We start from the raw sequence: 17,986 nt of genomic DNA, 5'->3' as shown, positions 1-17,986 counted from the left end.
TCTGTGGCTCTGATCTTTGTCACTGGCTGATTATCTTCTTGCTGCAGTGCCTTGTGGTAAAACTTGGTACTGGAGCCTGGCACCCTGGGAGAGCCGCATGAGGGACTTCAGCCTTTCACTGCTTCCCAGGGAGACCCCAGGCCTCTGCAAAAGACACAGCCCTGCTAATACGCCCAATGAGACACGCAGTGCAGTGGCTCCAGCTGAGAGAGCTGACTAAATGCCGCTTCCCTTTGCAGCTTGCATTGTTTTGGCAGAGTTTCTCCTAAAAATAGCACAGCGGAGTCCATTCCAGCAGCAGGCTCACTCCCCAAATACCTATAATGGTTGGGTTTGGGCGCTGCTGAAGCCTGTAGCTTGGAATACAATCTAGGTCTCCCATGTGGGAGGGCAGGGACCCAACAACTTGGACTATCACCCTGCTACCTCCCAGGGTGCACATTAGCAGGAAGGTGGAGCCAGGAGCTGAGCTTGGACTCAAACCCAAGCATCCACTGTGGGACCTGGAAGTCCCACACAGTATCTTGACTGTGGCACCATATGCCTGCCACTCTGGTCTCTGCTTGATTGATAGCTGTCACCTCTGCCAGGATTCCACAACAGCAGACACAGAGACTACCTTTTGCCTCCCTGTGCGCCTCTACCTTCTAACTCAGTGGCTGAGTCCATAAATATTTGTTGAGTTAGTGAACAGATAAATGAATAAAAAATACATTCAAGTCAGCCAAGGTTTGGAGGATGTCTTCTATGTGCTAGGGCTTTTTAGTTAGGAATTATTTATTTGCAAGAAACAGAAACCCAACCCATCTAACAAGAAATGAAATAAATAACCAAATCTGAAAGCACAGCCGGGTCTGGAGGGACCAGGGGAAGAACCAAAAAAAATCAGGAAGTTCAAAACTGTGTGTGTTCACTGGCCCACAGTTCCTCTGTCCCTCTCCTTCCCCCAGTCCTGCCTTGACTCTTGCTGCTCACCTCCTCTGTGTGGTTAGTCTCATTCTCCTCTTTGGCTGCATGCAGGCTCCATCTACACTGATCATCCTTGAGACCAGGCTGCCCAACCTCCCCTTTTAAGCAGTCTGGGGCTGGTGTTGTAGTGCAGCAGGTTAAGCCACTGCCTGCAATGCCAGCATCCCAAATGAGTACAATTTCTAGTCTTGGCTGCTCTACCTCCAATCCAGCTCCCCGCTAATGTGCCTGGGAGAAGCCTTGGAAGATGCCCAAGTGCTTGGGCCCTGCTACCCACGTGTGAGACCCAGATGGACTTCTAGGCTCCTGGGTTTGACTTGGCCTAGCCTCAGACATCTCTCTCTCTCTCTCTCTCTCTCTCTTTCACTCTCACTCTCACTCTCTCTCTGTGTGTTTTACTTCCTTTCAAATAAGTAAGTCCTGTATTTTAAAGTACCCACTGTTGCTCGTTAACCAGAGTCTGAGTCCCAAATTCAAATTTCTAAGAAATGAAGAGGACTGACTTCCAGGTCTACATAGATGATCTCAGGGAGGTGGGGAAGCCCTCCTATTTGCCCCTTATTGTACAGGAATTCACCCCTTAAGTACAAGCTCAAGGGGAAAGCCTGGATGCATATTCACAGAAGGCAAACAGAAGCTAAGGTCTGATCATCAGTAGAGGCCTGTCCACAAGGCAGGCAGTGTGCTGAGCACTGGGCCACCATTCATTCACTCCAGTAATATTCCCTGCAGCCTGCAGTGAGCCGGGTGTTGAATAAGATGCCTAGGATATGGCGAAAGCCAAACAATGACTCTGCCTCCTGGAACCCTCATTCTACAATAGAGATCCTTCTGCATTCCAACAAGGACATGAGCAAGATGACTTCTAAGAGTGGTAAGTGTGGAGAAATGGGCATGGCCTAAGGTGATAGGGCAAGGGATAGAAGGTTAATTTTTAAAAATATTTATTGATTGATTAGGGAGAAAGAGAGGCAGTGACCCCATCTGCTGGTTTATTTCCCAAATGCCCATGACAGCCAGTGCTGGGCCAGGCTGAAGCTGGGAGCCAGAAACCAATCCGCATCTCCCACATTGGGTGGCATAAACCTAATCACTTGAGTCTATCAATGAGGGCTGATGCGCATAATGCATTAGCAGGAAGCTAGAGTCAGGAGCCAGAGCTGGGCATCCAAATCATATCCTCTGATGTGGGATATTGGACACGGGCATATTAACCATTGTCTTAACCACTAGGCCGTGTACCCACCTCAGGGAGTCTTAATTGTCATTGCCTCTGAGAGTGTCCTCTTCTGCCATACTGGCCAAAAGTACTAACAATAGTGCCAATATCTGATGTTCTGTTTACAAAGAAGGAGGTAAGGGTAGCATTCAGAATATTCCTTGCAATTCTCACTATGTTTTTCATGAGATAGGGGACCGTTGTAGGAAAAGCATGTAGAAGGGACAGTGAGGCCCAGGAGTCACCCTTTCTACTTCTTTTTGGGAACATATTCTGGAAAAGGCTCTGAGTGACTCAGGACATCCTGTAGCATTCCAGAAGCCCCCTGCCTCTGCTTCACTGAGGGTCCTGCCTAATATAGGCTTCAGGGGAAGAGGGAGGAATGAATGTGATGGGAGAGGGGAGGTCACTTGTTCTCCTCACCCTCAGGCTTCTAGGCTCCCCACTGCCTTCCATAAGACAGATGCAACAGAGAGCAAGGGTGTTCCTTAGCCATCCTCTGAAGTAGCTACAGCAATGACAAGATACACTAGGCAAAGTTCTACAAGTTCTGCATGTATCAACTACTTAATTACACTCTGAAGTAGGTATCATTATCATTGCCACTTTACAGGCAAGGAAATCATGCAGAAAGCTGATATTTCTTAGTCCCTAAAGCTTGTATAATTTTCTCAACATCATGTGATAAAACTGAATTTCAGGCCGGCAACTTGGCTCAATAGGCTAATCCTCCGCCTGCGGCACCGGCACACTGGGTTCTAGTCCTGGTCGGGGTACCGAATTCTGTCCCGGTTGCTCCTTTTCCATTCCAGCTCTCTGCTGTGGCCCAGGAGTGCAAAGGAAGATGACTCAGGTCCTTGGGCCCTGCACCTGCATGGGAGACCAGGAGAAGCACCTGGCTCCCGGCGCTGGCCACAGTGTGCCGGCTGCAGCAGCCATTGAGGGATGAACCAATGGAAAAGGAAGACCTTTCTCTCTCTCTCTCTCACTGTCCACTCTGCCTGTCAATAAATAAATAAATAAATAAAACATTTATAACTTTAAAAAAACACTGAATTTCAAGTGTAGGCATTCATTCTGTCTCCAAAATCCATGATTTCTCCCAGTAGTGACCTCTCCCTAGTGAGTTAGTCCCTTGTTGGTGGTGTACTGAAGGTTTCCCTCCAAAGTAAGTAATGGATAATCAAACAACTACATCTTTTTCATTAGTTCCATGGAATTTTTGTGTAAGTCCACACCATATGCATTTTTGATATCTCTGAAAACTCCTGTTCATCTATAGAAAAGGAACATAAAAAGCCTCTGATTTCAAGTCAAATGAACAACACTTTTTGCAATCCTTCCATCAACTATTACAGTCTGACACCCATCAAGGGAAGGAAGTATGGTGTTAACACTTGGCTTTATTTAAAGGATTAGTCTCAGAGTTTGCCCCATGAATATGGTGGATGAGAGCAAAGTATTAAAATATTTAGACAAGAATGCAACTCCACAATGGAATTTCAGGCATCAGCAAGTAGGTGGGGACATATTTGGGGTTAGGCCTTTTTGATGCTTCTAACTTTCATGCAGTCCTTGGAAAGTGTAGTGGAATCTATCAGCGAGGCCAAGGCAGGTTTTGCTTGGAGGATTTGGAGAGCTGGTGATTCTTTTCCCTCATTTTTCCAAATAGCTTTTTTTTTTTTTTTTTTTTACAGGCGGAGTTAGACAGTAAGAGAGAAAGAGACAGAAAGAAAGGTCTTCCTTCCATTGGTTCACCCCCAAATGGCCGCCAAGGCCGGCGCACTGCACCGATCCAAAGCCAGGAGCCAGGTGCTTCCTCCTGGTCTCCCATGCAGGTGCAGGGCCCAAGCACTTGGGCCATCCTCCACTGCACTCCTGGGCCACAGCAGAGAGCTGGACTGGAAGAGGGGCAACCGGAACAGAATCCGATGCCCCAGATGGGACTAGAACCTGGGGTGCCAGAACCACAGGCGGAGAATTAGCTAGTGAGCTGTGGTGCCGGCTAAAAATAGCTTTAAAACATTGAAATGTAGTACACACACCAGTGGTGGATGTATTTTGCAGCATTTAAGATACAAATTGGGACGCCACATCCCATATTGGAGTCTCTGAGTTCAAGCTCTGGTTTGTCTGCTTCTTTTTTTCCCCCAAAGAAACCTTTTATTTAAGGAATACAAATTCATGCATTTCATAAATACAACTTTAGAAACATAGTAGTTCTTCCCACTGTACCCACCTTCCATCCGTCTTCCTCCTCCCCTTCCTATTCCTACTCTTTTTTTGTCCGTTTTTGATTCAGTTTCCTCCTAGTGCATACCATGGGAGGTAGCAAGTTATGGCTTAACTGCTTGGATCCCTTCCACCCATGTGGGAGACTTTGATTAAATTATAGGCTCCTGGCTTTGTCCTGACACAGCTCCATCTGTTGCAGGCATATGATTGTCTATGTCCTTCTCTGTTTCTCTTTAACTGCTCTACCTTTGAAATAAACTAATAAAACTTAAAAATTCATGTGCAGGGGCAGCCATTGTGATGCAGCAGCATGGGTCACCGCCTATAATGCCAGCATCTCATATGAGCAATGTTTCAAGTCCTAGTTGCTCCATTTCTGATGCAACTCCCTGCCAATACACCTGAAAAGGCAGTAGAATATGGCCCAAATGCTTGGGCCTTTGCCACCTATGTGGGAGACCCAGATGGAGTTTCTGTCACCTGATTTCAGCCTGGCCTAGCTCCAGACATTGTGGCCATCTGGCGTGAACCATCGTATGGGAGATTCTCTCTCTCTCTTTCTCTCTCCCTCTCCCTCTCCCTATCCCTCTTCCTCTCCCTCTCTCTCTCCTCTAACTCTGTCTTTTAAATAAATAGATCTTTTTAAAAAATTTTAAAAATTCACATGTCCACAGCAACAAAACAGACAACCCAGTTAAGAAATGGGCAAAGGACTTAAACAGACATTTTTCGAAAGAGGAAATCCAAATGGCCAACAGACACATGAGAAAATGCTCAGGATCACTAGCCATCAGAGAAATGCAAATCAAAACCACAATGAGGTTTCACCTCACCCCGTTAGAATGGCTTTCATACAGAAATCAACAAACAACAAATTCTGGCGAGGGTGTGGGGAAAAAGGTACCCTAATCCACTGTTGGTAGGAAGGTAAACTGATAAAGCCACCATGGAAGACAGTATAGAGATACCTCAGAAATCTGAATATAGACCTAAAATATGACCCAGACTCCCCATTCCTGGGGATTTACCCAAGGAAAATGAAATCAGGAAATAAAAGAGTTATCTGCAGCCCCATGTTTATTGCAGCTCAAATCCCAATAGCTAAGACATGGACTCAACTAATGCCCATCAACTGAAGACAGGATAAAGAAATTGTGGGATATGTACACTATGGAATACTACAGAGTGGTAAAAACAAATGAAATCTTGTCATTTGCAACCAAGTGGATGAATCTGGAAAGCATCATACTTAGTGAAATAAGCCAGTCCCAAAGGGACAAATACCATATGTTCTCCCTGATCTGTGAGAACAAATAGAGTACCTAAAATGCAGCCCGTAGAAGTGAAATTGACACTTCAAGAAGGGATGACTTGAGCTGCCCTTGTCTTGCCTGTTGAGAAACAGGTTTTGTTTTGTTTTTTGTTTTTTTTTCTTCTTCATACTATTTGTTGAACTCTTTACTTAACGTAGAGTTAATCATATATGTATAAAGTCAATTAAGGATGGATCTCAATAAAAAATAAGAGTGGGAATAAGAGAGGGAGGAGGAAGTTTGTAACTGTGAAGCTGTATAGTTGTGCATACATCCCTACAGACTTACTTCTAAGGATGCAGTTTAAAAAACTGCAATGGAACCCCAAAGCCCATTAAGCTGGGTGGTAAAAATGCCATCTTAAGTGTTAAAGTGATCAAATTAAGTGTTAAAGTGAACGTATAGATAGGATTAAGTATTAAAGTGATCATATAAATTGGATCTGATAATAATAATAGCATCTGATAATAATAATAATAGATAAAATTAAAAAGGAGAGAAATGTCCAACATGGGAGGCAGTCCACACAGCAGACTCATAGAATGACAGTTGCTTTAAGTAGCACTCTGACATCAGAATCAGCCCTTAAGGCATCCTGAAAAGCCCATGAGAGAAGTTCTACATGAAGAATCTGTGTGAGTGAGACCCCAGCAGAAAGAAGGGACCATCAAAGAAGGATATACTTTTCTCTGAAAGGAGGAGAGAACTTCCATTTTGCTTATGGTCTTTGTGAATTTAAAAGGCTTCCATAGTCTAAGTGGCTCTGTCAAGAGCTTTGGGTGATTGCTGATGTCATACATATGAGTGTTAATTGTTAAATTAACAACAGGAGTCACTGTGCACTAACTTCCCATGCAGGACGTCTGTCCTCAATGAGTTGTATTCTAAGAGTTAACTGTAAAACTTGTGTGTGTGTATATAAATTGTTGAAATATTTACTTAGTATAGAGTTGTTCTGTGTACAAAGTTAATTGAAAATGAATCTTAATGGAGAATGGGACTGGGAAGGGGAGAAGGAGGAGAAGGTGGGGTGGGAGTGTGGGTAAGAGGGTGGGTATGGTGGGAAGAATCACTATATTCCTAAAGTTGTACTTACGAAATTTGTATTCCTGAAATAAAAGGTTTCTTCGGGAAAAAGAATTCACATGCCATAAAGTGAATTCTTTAAAGCATAATGTGTCAGAGAGATGTGGGATTATCACCAGTAATTCTAAAACAATTTCTGCACTCCAGAAAGATATGCCTTACCTTGATTGTGGTAATCATTTCACAATGTATACACACTTCAAAACATCACATAATACACCCTAAATATATGCAATTTTTGTCAATTATACCTCAATAGTGTTGGAAAACATGAGTTTAAAAAACTGACAATTCATACTCTAAAGACTCTTCCATTAGCTGTCACTCTGACTTCCTCAAATCCTTAGCAGCCACCAATCTATGCTCTTTCTTTATGGATTTGCTTATTCTGGAAATTTCATATAAATGGAATCAGATAATATGTAGTTTTTCTGTTTGACTTCTTTCACTTAGGAGAATAAAATTAAAGTTCATTTATGTTTTAGCATGTATTAGTACTTCATTATCTTTTTTTCTTACAAAAAAGATTTATTTAAAAGTCAAAATTGGGGCCAGCACTGTGGTGTAGCGGGTAAAGCCGCCACCTGCAGTGCTAGCATCCAATATAGGCATCAGTTGGAGTCCCAGCTGCTCCATTTCTGATCCAACTCTCTAATGTTGCCTGGGAAGGTAGTAGAGGATGGCCCAAGTCCTTGGGCCCCTGCACCCATGTGGGAGACCCAGAAGAAGCTCCAGGCTCCTGGCTTCGGATCGGTGTAGCTCCGACCATTGTGGCCAGCTGGGGAGTGAACCAGTGGATGGAAGACCTCTCTCTCTGTGCTTCTCTTTTTCTCTATCTGCCTCTCTTTCTCTCTCTGTGTAACTCTGACTTTCAAATAAAATAAATATATCTTTTGTTTTTTTAAAAGGTAGGGTTTCAGAGAGAGAAAGAAAGAGAGAGAGAGAATCTTCCATCTGCTGATTCACTCCCCAAGTGGCTGCAATGGCCAGAGCTGGCCAAATAGAAGCCAGGAACTCCATCCGCGTCTCCTATATGGGTACAAGGGCTCAGGTACTTGGGCCATCCTCTGCTGCTTTCCCAGGCACATTAGTGGGGAACTGAATGGGAAATGGAGCAGATTCCACAGTGTGAGGGACCTTCTCCCTTATTCGTGCTGTTCTGTGGGTCAGTATGGCAGGGGGCGGGGCGAGAGGAACTGCAGGATGTCGTCACAGCCGGGGCAGAGCTGCCGCTCACCCACAGGGGCATCAGAGAGGGCACAGAAGCTGGGCGTCCTCCTTGTGGAGCTGCTGGGCAGGGTGAAGCTGCAGTGCGTGAGCGTGTCATGACACCATTCAGTTCAAGTCTTGCTGCAGCAGGTAAGTGTCAAAGGTTTCGGGAGTGAACTCTCTCCCTTCCTTCCTTCCTTCCTTCCTTCCTTCCTTCCTTCCTTCCTTCCTTCCTTCCTTCCTTCCTTCCTTCCTTCCTTCCTTTCTTTTTTGACAGGCAGAGTGGACAGTGAGAGAGAGAGACAGAGAGAAAGGTCTTCCTTTGCCATTGGCTCACCCTCCAATGGCCGCCGTGGCCGGTGCACTGCGGCCGGCGCACCGCACTGATCCGATGGCAGGAGCCAGGTGCTTCTCCTGGTCTCCCATGGGGTGCAGGGCCCAAGCACTTGGGCCATCCTCCACTGCACTCCCTGGCCACAGCAGAGAGCTGGCCTGGAAGAGGGGCAACTGGGACAGAATCCAGAGCCCCAACCGGGACTAGAACCCTGTGTGCCGGCACCGCAGGCAGAGGATTAGCCTTGTGAGCTGCGGCGCCAGCCGGGAGTGAACTTTTGAACCACAGGCTGCACCATGTACTTATTTTTTAAAAAAATATTTATTTATTTGAAAGGCAGAGTTACTGAAAGGCAAAAGCAGGGGGAGAGAGGGAAAGAGGGAGAGAGGAAAAGAGGGAGAGAGGGAGAGAGGGAGAAAGGGAGAGAGGGAGAGAGGGAGAAGGAGAGGGAGAGGGAGAAGGAGAGGGAGAGGGAGATGGAGAGGGAGAGGAAGAGGCCCATCCGCTGGTTCACTCCCTAGATGGCCACAATGAGCAGAGCAGTGCTGATCTGAAACCTGAAACCGGTAGCCTCTTCTGGGTCTTCCATGTGGGTGCAGGGACCCAAGAACTTGGGCTAACCTCTACTGCTTTCCCAGGCAACAGCAGAGAGCTGGATTGGAAGTGGAGCAGCTGGGACTTGAACTCGAGCCCATATGGGATGCCGGCACTGCAGGCGGCGGCCTTACCTGCTACACCACATCATTGGCCCCTGCACCATGTACTTATGCCTTATATCAAGGCCCTATGCAGACCACAGTCATTTTCATTTATTTTTGCCTTCTACAGAATTCTGAGCCTGGCAAATTAAAAGTAGTTTTGACCCTGATGAAGAACAGGATGGTAGAAGCATCCCTGACCTTTTAAATTCTCATTTTTTTCCCTCCAAGCCTGGTGTTTCTCGTTAGTTCTACAGGCTGGAAGAAAATAGATTTTGTGCCATGTAAATTATTTTGAGTTTATGGTCTCTGGTGAGAAAGCCAGGCTGATTGCACAGAGGGTGTTTTATGCAGGTCCATTAGCGTGGGCTCCGTATTGATGAACCCATAAAGCATGCCCTGCCACAGCCTTGTCACGTAATCTCCTAATCCATAATTAATATTCATGCAAAACACCACCACATCAACCTAACGTCCCTCGCATGGTAATTGGGGTTTAATTGCTTTTTCATTAGCCAGGATTGGTAAATCTTGGGAGATGCTAGTCCTAGGCATTTACTTGAAGAGGCTATTCAGTCTTTTGGCTTTTTTAAGTTAATAATACCTTTTGATGAACCAGGAATCCTGAGAGACCTGAATTTTTGTTGTACTTTAAACCCTACGTCATTTGGGTCTCCTGGCAATCCTGAAAGGTAGAATAAGGAAAGTTTTCTTTCTTTTTTAAAATTTATTTTTATTTTTTATTTATTTATTTTTTGACAGGCAGAGTGGACAGTGAGAGAGAGAGACAGAGAGAAAGGTCTTCCTTTGCTGTTGGTTCACCCTCCAATGGCCGCTGTGGCCGGCGCACTGCAGCCAGCGCACCGTGCTGATCCGAAGGCAGGAGCCAGATGCTTCTCCTGGTCTCCCATGCGGGTGCAGGGCCCAGGGACTTGGGCCATCCTCCACTGCACTCCTGGGCCACAGCAGGGAGCTAGACAGGAAGAGGGGCAACCGGGACAGAATCCAGAGCCCCAACTGGGACTAGAACCTGGTGTGCCAGCGCCACAGGTGGAGGATTAGCCTATTGAGCTGCAGCGCCAGCCAGGAAAGGTTTCTTTCATTAAGCCCTGTTTAAAAAATTTATTTGAGAGGCAAAGGTAGATAATCACACACACACGCGCGCGTGCGCGCGCACACATCTATCTACTGGTTCATGCTCAAAATACCTACAATGGCCAGGGCTGAGCCCAGGGCTGTAGGTGGGAGGCAAGAACTTGCTCCAGGTTTCTCATGTGGGTGACAGAAGCCCCATTACTTGATCCATCCTGCTTCTTCCCAGGGTCTACCTTAGCAGGAAGCTGGAGTCATGAGTGGAGCTGGGAATCTCACTCAGGTACTCCAATGTGAGACTTGGCTTCTTGCTTGCTTGCTTTCTGTCTGTCTTTCTCTCTTCCTCTCTTTCTTTCTCTCTCCTTTCTCACTCCCCCCTGTTTATTTCTTTCTTTAAAAAAAGATTTATATATTTATTTGAGAGAGATCCAGCTTCTATCTGCTGGCTCACTCCTACATGGCTGCAATAGCCAGGGCTGTGACAGGCTGAAGACAGGAGCCAGGAGCTTCTTGCAGTTCTCCCATATGGATACAGGGCCCAAACACTTGGATCATCTTCTGCTGCTTTTCCCAGGCCATTAGCAGGAAGCTGGACCAGAAGTGAAGTAGTCAGGACACAAACCAGCGCCCATGTGGGATGCCAACATTGCATGGTGTTGGCCTTACCTGTTACACTACAATGCCAGGCCCTGACTTGGACTCAGCAACTAGACTTAAACACTTGCATCCATGAAGCCCAGTTTTAACAACTGGGAAAACTGAGGCTTTAGCACCCCCCCCCCAAAAAAAAACACACAAAAAAACAGATCTTAACCCAGATTCTCTTAATGCTTAGCAACTCCTGAGCTGTATTTAAAGACATTAATAACGCACTGTATTAATGCACTGGTTTATTGACTTGATTTGTCAACTCAGCTTTGTCCCACCATTTTCTCAGCCATTTTCCCAGCACTCTAAGGGGCCAGTGAATAAAAATCAGTTTCAGAAGCTAATGTTTGGAGCCAAACACTGTCAGGATGATGGATCCATTCAATTAAAATAAAATATAATTCTGCTCAAGCAAAACAGTTTTAAGAATCAGACACATATGTGTAAGGGATGCATTTATTCCCAATACACCTGGCCTCTCCTCCTCTCTGATATTGCAAAATGAATGATTCTATGTGTACAATTATCTGGACAAAACTTGAATTGACACACTGGATTAAGCACTCTTATGAAAATCAATAGTAATTAAAGGGGACACTTAGCTGACAATGTTGACAGAGCTAGATGTCCTCAAGGGCTCTTAATTTTCTTTTCCCTCCTAATTGCTCCCCATGGCTTCCGCAGCCACCAATGCTTCTTATCCAAATATCAGATAAGCTGATCTAGTCTGGATATTATTGGGTGATTCCAATTACTATACGGTTAGATGAGATTCTTTTTTTCTAAAATAGGATTTCTCTAATCTTGTGCCTATTTCTTTAAACTCTGTCAATTTTGTCTGCAATTCAGATGACACAGGAAATGATGACCAAACTGCTTTCCTATGGCATCTGCCTAGGTGGGTTTGAGCTGTAGCAGGTGCTATCAGCTTTAGCTACTTGAAATTTTCCTGACTGAGAATTGCTAATATTCTAAAGAATCTTCTCTCATTTCCCATCAATCTTTTCCTACTATCCCTGACCTTGACTGCCATTGGAAATGTGCAGTGGAAATGGCAAGCTGGTAAACCAAGAGAAATAGTGGGAACCCCCTTAGAAAGTTTCTTGGGATCCTAATGATTCTGGGGTCAAGGTGGAGAAATGTCTGGAGCCTGTGATTGTATAGATGCAGTGATGTTCAGATATTTCTGTTTAGAAGCCAGCAAATTTAGGTAAACGCATGAAAGTGAGTTGTTACTAAAGCAAGCCTCAGCCCTGAATTGCTCTCTGGCTTCCTGCCTGGTAGTGATCTTCCCCTCTGCCATGTACTCTTGCCATGGTGCCACCTGCTCTGAAGCCCTCACCAGAGAGGGCTTTGAGTCTCCAAAACTGTGAGCTCACGAACCCTCTTTTCTTTATAAGTAGCCTGCCTCAGGTGTTTCCTTGTAGGAGCATTAAACTGACAAAAACACTCATTATAAAGACCAGAAATGTGGAGCTTATACTTCTTGGAGGTGCAGAGTGCAGTAACAGGGCACTGGTGTCTGGAAGAGCCTGTTGGCTGCATCATAGCACAGTCAAAGGCAGCACAAGGTGAGGAAGTACGTGCAGAAGAGAGAATAGCCAGGCTGAATTTATCCTCTCTCCACAGTAGCCAACTACTCTTGCAATAAAGCTCTGAATCCATTCATGAGAGTAGTGCCCTTATGGCCTATTCACCTCTTAAGAGTCTCACCTGTTAACATGGTGACAGTGGCAGTTGGATTTCAACACGAGTTTTGGAGGGGGCATTTGAACCATGGCATGCAGCCAACTGCAAGTCCTCTGGGACGGCTGGAGTCTGGAAACAACACGGAAGGCAGCAAAGTTTGAGCTGCAGCCATGAAAAGGGCAGACCATTTTCTGAGTCAAGGGCAGGACACAAGGGCACAGGGAAGAATTTTAAGCAAAAGATGAGGATCTGAATCCCATGAACCCAGTTTCTGAAGACCACTGGTGAATCCAACACATCCCATGGGCCTGGCATAAGCAGACAGTTGGCCACCACCTTTCATGGAGAGACATGGTTTGTGCAGGTGATGACAATAATACTCCTGGCATATGGAGGTGAAGTCATCAAAGCCCTTTCACGTAGATATTCTTTTTTATGATTGATTTATTTATCTGAAAGAGAGATACTGTGTACACACACACACACACACACATACACACAGATCTTCTACTTGCTGGTTCACTCCCTCAAATGACTGCAACAGCTGGGACTGGGTCAGTTTGAAGCCAGGAGCCAGGGTGGCAGACACCCAAGCAGTGGGGCCATCTTCTGTGCTTTCCCAGGTACATTAACAGGGAGCTGCATCTGAAGCAGAGAAGCTGGGACTGAAACAAATGCCTGCATGGGATGCCTACAGTGCAGGCAGCAGCTCTATCCATTAAGCCCCAATGACAACCCCCCCCCCCACCTTGCTTTAATCTTATCCATATAAAATAATCTTATAGCATAAGAATTTTATCACGTAATTAAATATTTTTCATGGTTCCATTTTTTTTTCTTTTTTAGAGAGTGAGTACTCCCATCCATTGGTTCAATCCCCAAATGCCCACAACCGCTGAATTGGAGATGGAGCAGCCAGGACTCAGCTTGTGCTCGGATGTCGGATGCCAGAGTTGTAAGTGGTGGCTTAATCCCCTGCACCACAACACTGGGCCCTCAGGTAGGCATTCTTGTTTAATCTACAAAAGTTAAGTCAATCCACAGCTGAGAAAACTAAGAGTGAGAGAGAAGGAGGTCCCCGCCTCGCTAAGATTTTAGAGCTAGCAAGAGGTCAGCCTGGATTAGAACTTTGCCCTCTGACCCTTCACCTCCCTTGTAGGAAACAAGCCCCCTTGTCTGAGTGCTGAACTGCATTCTCTAGCTGGTCTCCCAAGAAGGCCTGCAGTGCCTGTGTCTCCGTGGCATCCTCAACAGCCTTGTTAAAATGATCATCCTTTGAAGGAGTGAAAAAGAAAAACAGCTGTCATTTGAGAGGCATTTACTGCCATAATTACAGCCACCATTTGGAGAAGTTGAGTGAGAAAACCCCGATGACTTCAAAGACAGACCACATTCCATATGCCACAGTCTGTCAGGGGCCAGCGTTTGACAGGAAGCAGTTTGATGGAAATGTTTCTGTTGTCATTTCAGAAGAGATAGGCGCGTCGCGGGGAACCGCTCGGCAACGTGGCTGCATTTTTCTCATTATGGGGTTGGGTTTTGCAACCACTTTCATGTGCTATCTTCTAATCTCTCTTAGGCTCTGTCCTTCTTCATAACCTTTCTCCCCAAAATCTCTGGATTTTTTGGGTGCCATAATAAGATCACTTTTCTTTCTTTTCATCTCTGGCGTCTGAGACTCTGTGGTCCCCAGAATTACGTTGTCTAAGACATGGACCATGAACCCCTGTCGTTATGCTCTAATCACTTCTATGCATCAAAAGGACCAGAGAGGGAGAGGGTCATGGTGATTTCTGGGCCCAGCCATCTGGATGTGAGCCGAGAATTCTGCATCAGCCATCTCCCTCCTCTTTGCATTCCGGGCTCCCCTTCTCAATCCACCCATTGTCCCCAGGACCTCTCTGCCCCCACCAAAGTCAGACTGAACTTTGGGCTGAACCTGGAGTTTTGCATAATAAATGACTTAGGCTGGAAGTTGATTTCCTAATAATCATTCGTGTACACCAATGGTTGTTAATCAGGGGTGATTTCATCCCTCTATGGGATATTTGGAAATGTCTGGGAGTGTTTTTGTTAGCCACATCTTGGGAGAAGGGATGTAAGTCACTCTGTGCCAGTGGGTGGAAGCCAGGGATGCCAATAAACAGCCTGTGGTGGACAGGACAAGCCCACAACAAAGATTTCTCTGACCCAGGGGCAGGGTTTGGCACAGAGGTTAAGATGCTGCTTGGGATGCCCATATTCCATACCAGAGTGCCTGGGTTTGAGTCCTGGCTTTGCTTCTGATTTCACCTTCTTGCTAATGTCTGTTCTGGGAGGCAGCATAGAAGGCAGTACTGGGTCCCGGCCATTCATGTTAGAGACCACGATTGAGTTCCCATCTCCCGGTTTTCGCCTGTACCCCACAAGTGTTATAAACATCTGGAGAGCGAGCCAGTGAATGGAAGATCTGTCCGTCAGTTTCTGTCCCTCTTTTTCTCTCTGCCTTTGAAATAAGCAATCATAAATAAATTTTAAAAATTTAAAAAGCATTGTCTGGTCCCAAATGTCAACAGTGCTAGGTTTGAGAAACCGCATAAACTCAATTAATACTTTCTTCTATGTCAGGCCAAACTGTAAAAAAAAAAAAAAAAAAAAAAAAAAAAAAAAAAGGAATTCTGTGATATGTAGGACTTGTGCCCTCTAAAATTCCCTTTCTGGAGAGATATATTTCATTTAGAAAATTTTTTCAACTGCAGTTTACAAAATGATCAGAAAAATGTCTTTCAAGTAGCTTTAATTTTCTCATGTACTAGAAACCTAGAGTGGGTTTTAATTGAAGAACTCAAAAGGTCAGATATCTGGGTGATTTTTTTCAGAATATTTTTGCCTTTCCTCCTGGGGTTACAAAACAGCTGCAGCAGCTCCCTTCTCACCAGAAAACCCCAAAACAGGAGGGGTGAAGGGCCTAAGCAGCTTCCTTGGATACATGCATTCTCTTTTCTTCTGAGTGAGAAAAATCCTTTCCAGAAGTGTCCCAGTGCCTTCTCTTATATCCTACAGGTCTGATTTGGGACACTTGGCCATTCTTAAATCCTTCAGGGATAGTTTAATATGAGCTTACCATCCGTGACATGGTCCAGAGTCAGCCAACATTATCTGTAAAGGCCCACGTAGCAAATATTTTCAGTTGTTAGTGAAGTGCATGGTCTGTGATGATGTGTCTCTGAATTTAAAAAGAAAGTTTATTTATTTACTTATGTGTGATGAGAGAGAGAGAGAGAAGAGAAGGGGAGGGGAGGGGAGGGGAGGGAAGGGGAGGGGAGGGGATATCAGTCATCTGCTGGTTCACTTCCCAAATGCCTGCATTAGCTGAGGCAAGGCCAGGACGAAGCTAGGGGCCAGAATCTCAATGCAGGTATGCAGGTCTCCCATGTGGGTGGCAGGAACCCAATCACTTGAGCCATGACCTCTCCCTTGCAGTGTGTACATTACCAGGAAGCCAGACTCAGGAACAGGGTTTGGACCTGAACCCAGGCACTCCCATAGGGGGTGCAGGAAACCCATGTAGTGTCTTTACTGCTAATCCAAAAGCTTGCTCCTTCTTTTCAATATTATTTAAAGTTTTTAGCAATGTAAAAACTATTCTTAGCTCACGGGCTAGATAAAAACAAGCCTTAGGCCACAGTTCCTGACCCCTGGACAAAGTGCTTCCCTCATTATACCTGAACCAAATCAGGGTTCTGTTAGAAAGGAGTGTGGTGCTAGCGGTGGTAACTGGGTCTGCTACGGCAAGATGCACAAGTGAGAGGTCTAACACGGGGGTACCAGTGCTGTGATAAGGATGTGTAGATGAGCCCATGGGCATCAACCTACCAGATGGACCCCAGTGACCTGTGCCTCCAGTGTGCACACCCTTGGATCAGGTTGATTTGTTGAACCAATGGAAATGACAACATGTGACTGTAGACACTAGATCAGGAAAGACATTGCCTCTTGTACCTTAGTCTCATGGACTGCCCGATCTCCAGGAAACCAACTACTATGTAGGGAGGATGCTCAAGTGGCTGGGTGAGAGGTTCACTTAGTGAGAAACAGGTTTTCTGCTCGCAACCGGCACCAAATTACCACCCTGTGAATGAGCCACACTGGAAATAGCTTCTGCTGCTCCAGCCAGATAAGCCTTCAATTGACAGCAGTGCTGGCTGACATCTTGGCTGCAACCTCATGAGAAACCCTGATTTCCAACTTTACAGTTAAGCTCTTCCAGATTCCTCACCCACAGGAACTGTGAGATAATACATATCTGTCATTTTAAGTCCCTTAGTTTTGGGCGCTTTGTCATGCAGTCATAAATAGTACAAAGACTTCTAAGCAGGATGAGGATGCCTTGGTATTGAGACTCTTGGAATGGCATTTTCAGATCCTAGTGAGATAGGTGTGTTGGGGGTGGGGGTGGGAACAACAGAGAAAGATTAAGGAAAACTGGGACCTCTAGTCCATTTGTGAAGTTGGAGCAAATCAGCTTGCTTTTTTGGGTGTCATACACAAATCTTGGGAAAGACAAGGTGAATAATTATCAGAGAAGTGAGAGAACTATCAAAAGTACTTGGAATAATGTATATATCATGATACATGGCTCAGTTCTGTTTTCTCTGAAGTAGTATGTGACTTAGTTTTTCCCCATCATTCCTTTTTAAAGATTTATTTGAAAGTCAGAGTTAGAGAGAGAGGGAGAGGGAGAGAGAGAGAGAGAGAGAGAGAGATCTACTTGTTGGTTCACTCCCCAAATGACTGTAACAGTCAGAGCTGGGCCAAGAGCCAGGAGCTTCTTCTGGGTCTTCCACATGCATACATGAGCCCAAGGACTTGGGACATCCTCTGCTGCTTTCCCAGGCACACCAGCAGGGGATTGAATTGGAAGTGGAGCAGCTGGGACTTGAACCAGCTCCCATATGGGATGCCAGTGCCATTGGCAGCCTTACCTGCTATTCCACAGCACCCACCCCTCCCCAGTCATTCTTGAAAAGCAAGATCCATAGCACCCAGAGAGGTTGGACAGGAATCTAAGTGTTCAGCATTAGGAAAAGTGACCATGTATGGAGGGTGGTTCAGGACCAAGGACAGATGCCTACATACCCCTCCCACTGCCCATACCCCCTAGAAAATTAGGGGTGTGGCATGCATTTTCTGGTATCCATTCTCTGATATATAAAATTTGAGGAGTTGAAACATACTATATTTAAAACTCTGCTCAAATAGTCTGTGAATTCATGATTCCAGGTTATTTGCTCTGCTCTCAAATCCTTGTCAAACACCTTCGGTTTCTGCCAATAGAGAAGGTCAGTCCTGTCTATTAGACAGACGTAGCATTGAAGGTGATATGCTGAGCTCACATCAATGTACCAGAGAAAGAGGACAAGCCAAGGGTGCTAATTTATTTCTCTTTCTTTGGCTCTCATTTTCTGCTGCGTGCTGTCATCTGCCAAGCCCTGCAGGGAATAAAAGAGGGGAA

The 17,986-nt window shown here is 45.4% G+C and overlaps 1 long non-coding RNA gene across 2 annotated transcripts in view; it reads left to right on the top strand.

The window, feature by feature from the left end:
* Positions 1 to 1,706: 1,706 nt before the first annotated feature.
* The window catches only part of LOC149124320 (uncharacterized), a 61,253-nt gene continuing 44,973 nt past the window's right edge, over positions 1,707 to 17,986 (top strand). Inside the window, exons 1-2 of one of the 2 annotated variants that reach the window (XR_016215161.1) lie at positions 1,707 to 1,843; positions 13,339 to 13,492. This is a non-coding gene — a long non-coding RNA (uncharacterized LOC149124320). Of the gene's footprint in view, positions 1,844 to 8,020; positions 8,182 to 13,338; positions 13,493 to 17,986 lie in introns of those variants that run through there. The other variant, XR_016215160.1, reaches the window with a different exon arrangement.

This window comes from Oryctolagus cuniculus, chromosome 10 (genome assembly GCF_051225735.1).
Source record: "Oryctolagus cuniculus isolate XC-2025 breed Fujian yellow rabbit chromosome 10, ASM5122573v1, whole genome shotgun sequence".
Classification (NCBI taxonomy): domain Eukaryota; kingdom Metazoa; phylum Chordata; class Mammalia; order Lagomorpha; family Leporidae; genus Oryctolagus; species Oryctolagus cuniculus.
This window is presented reverse-complemented; position numbering and strand designations above follow the sequence as displayed.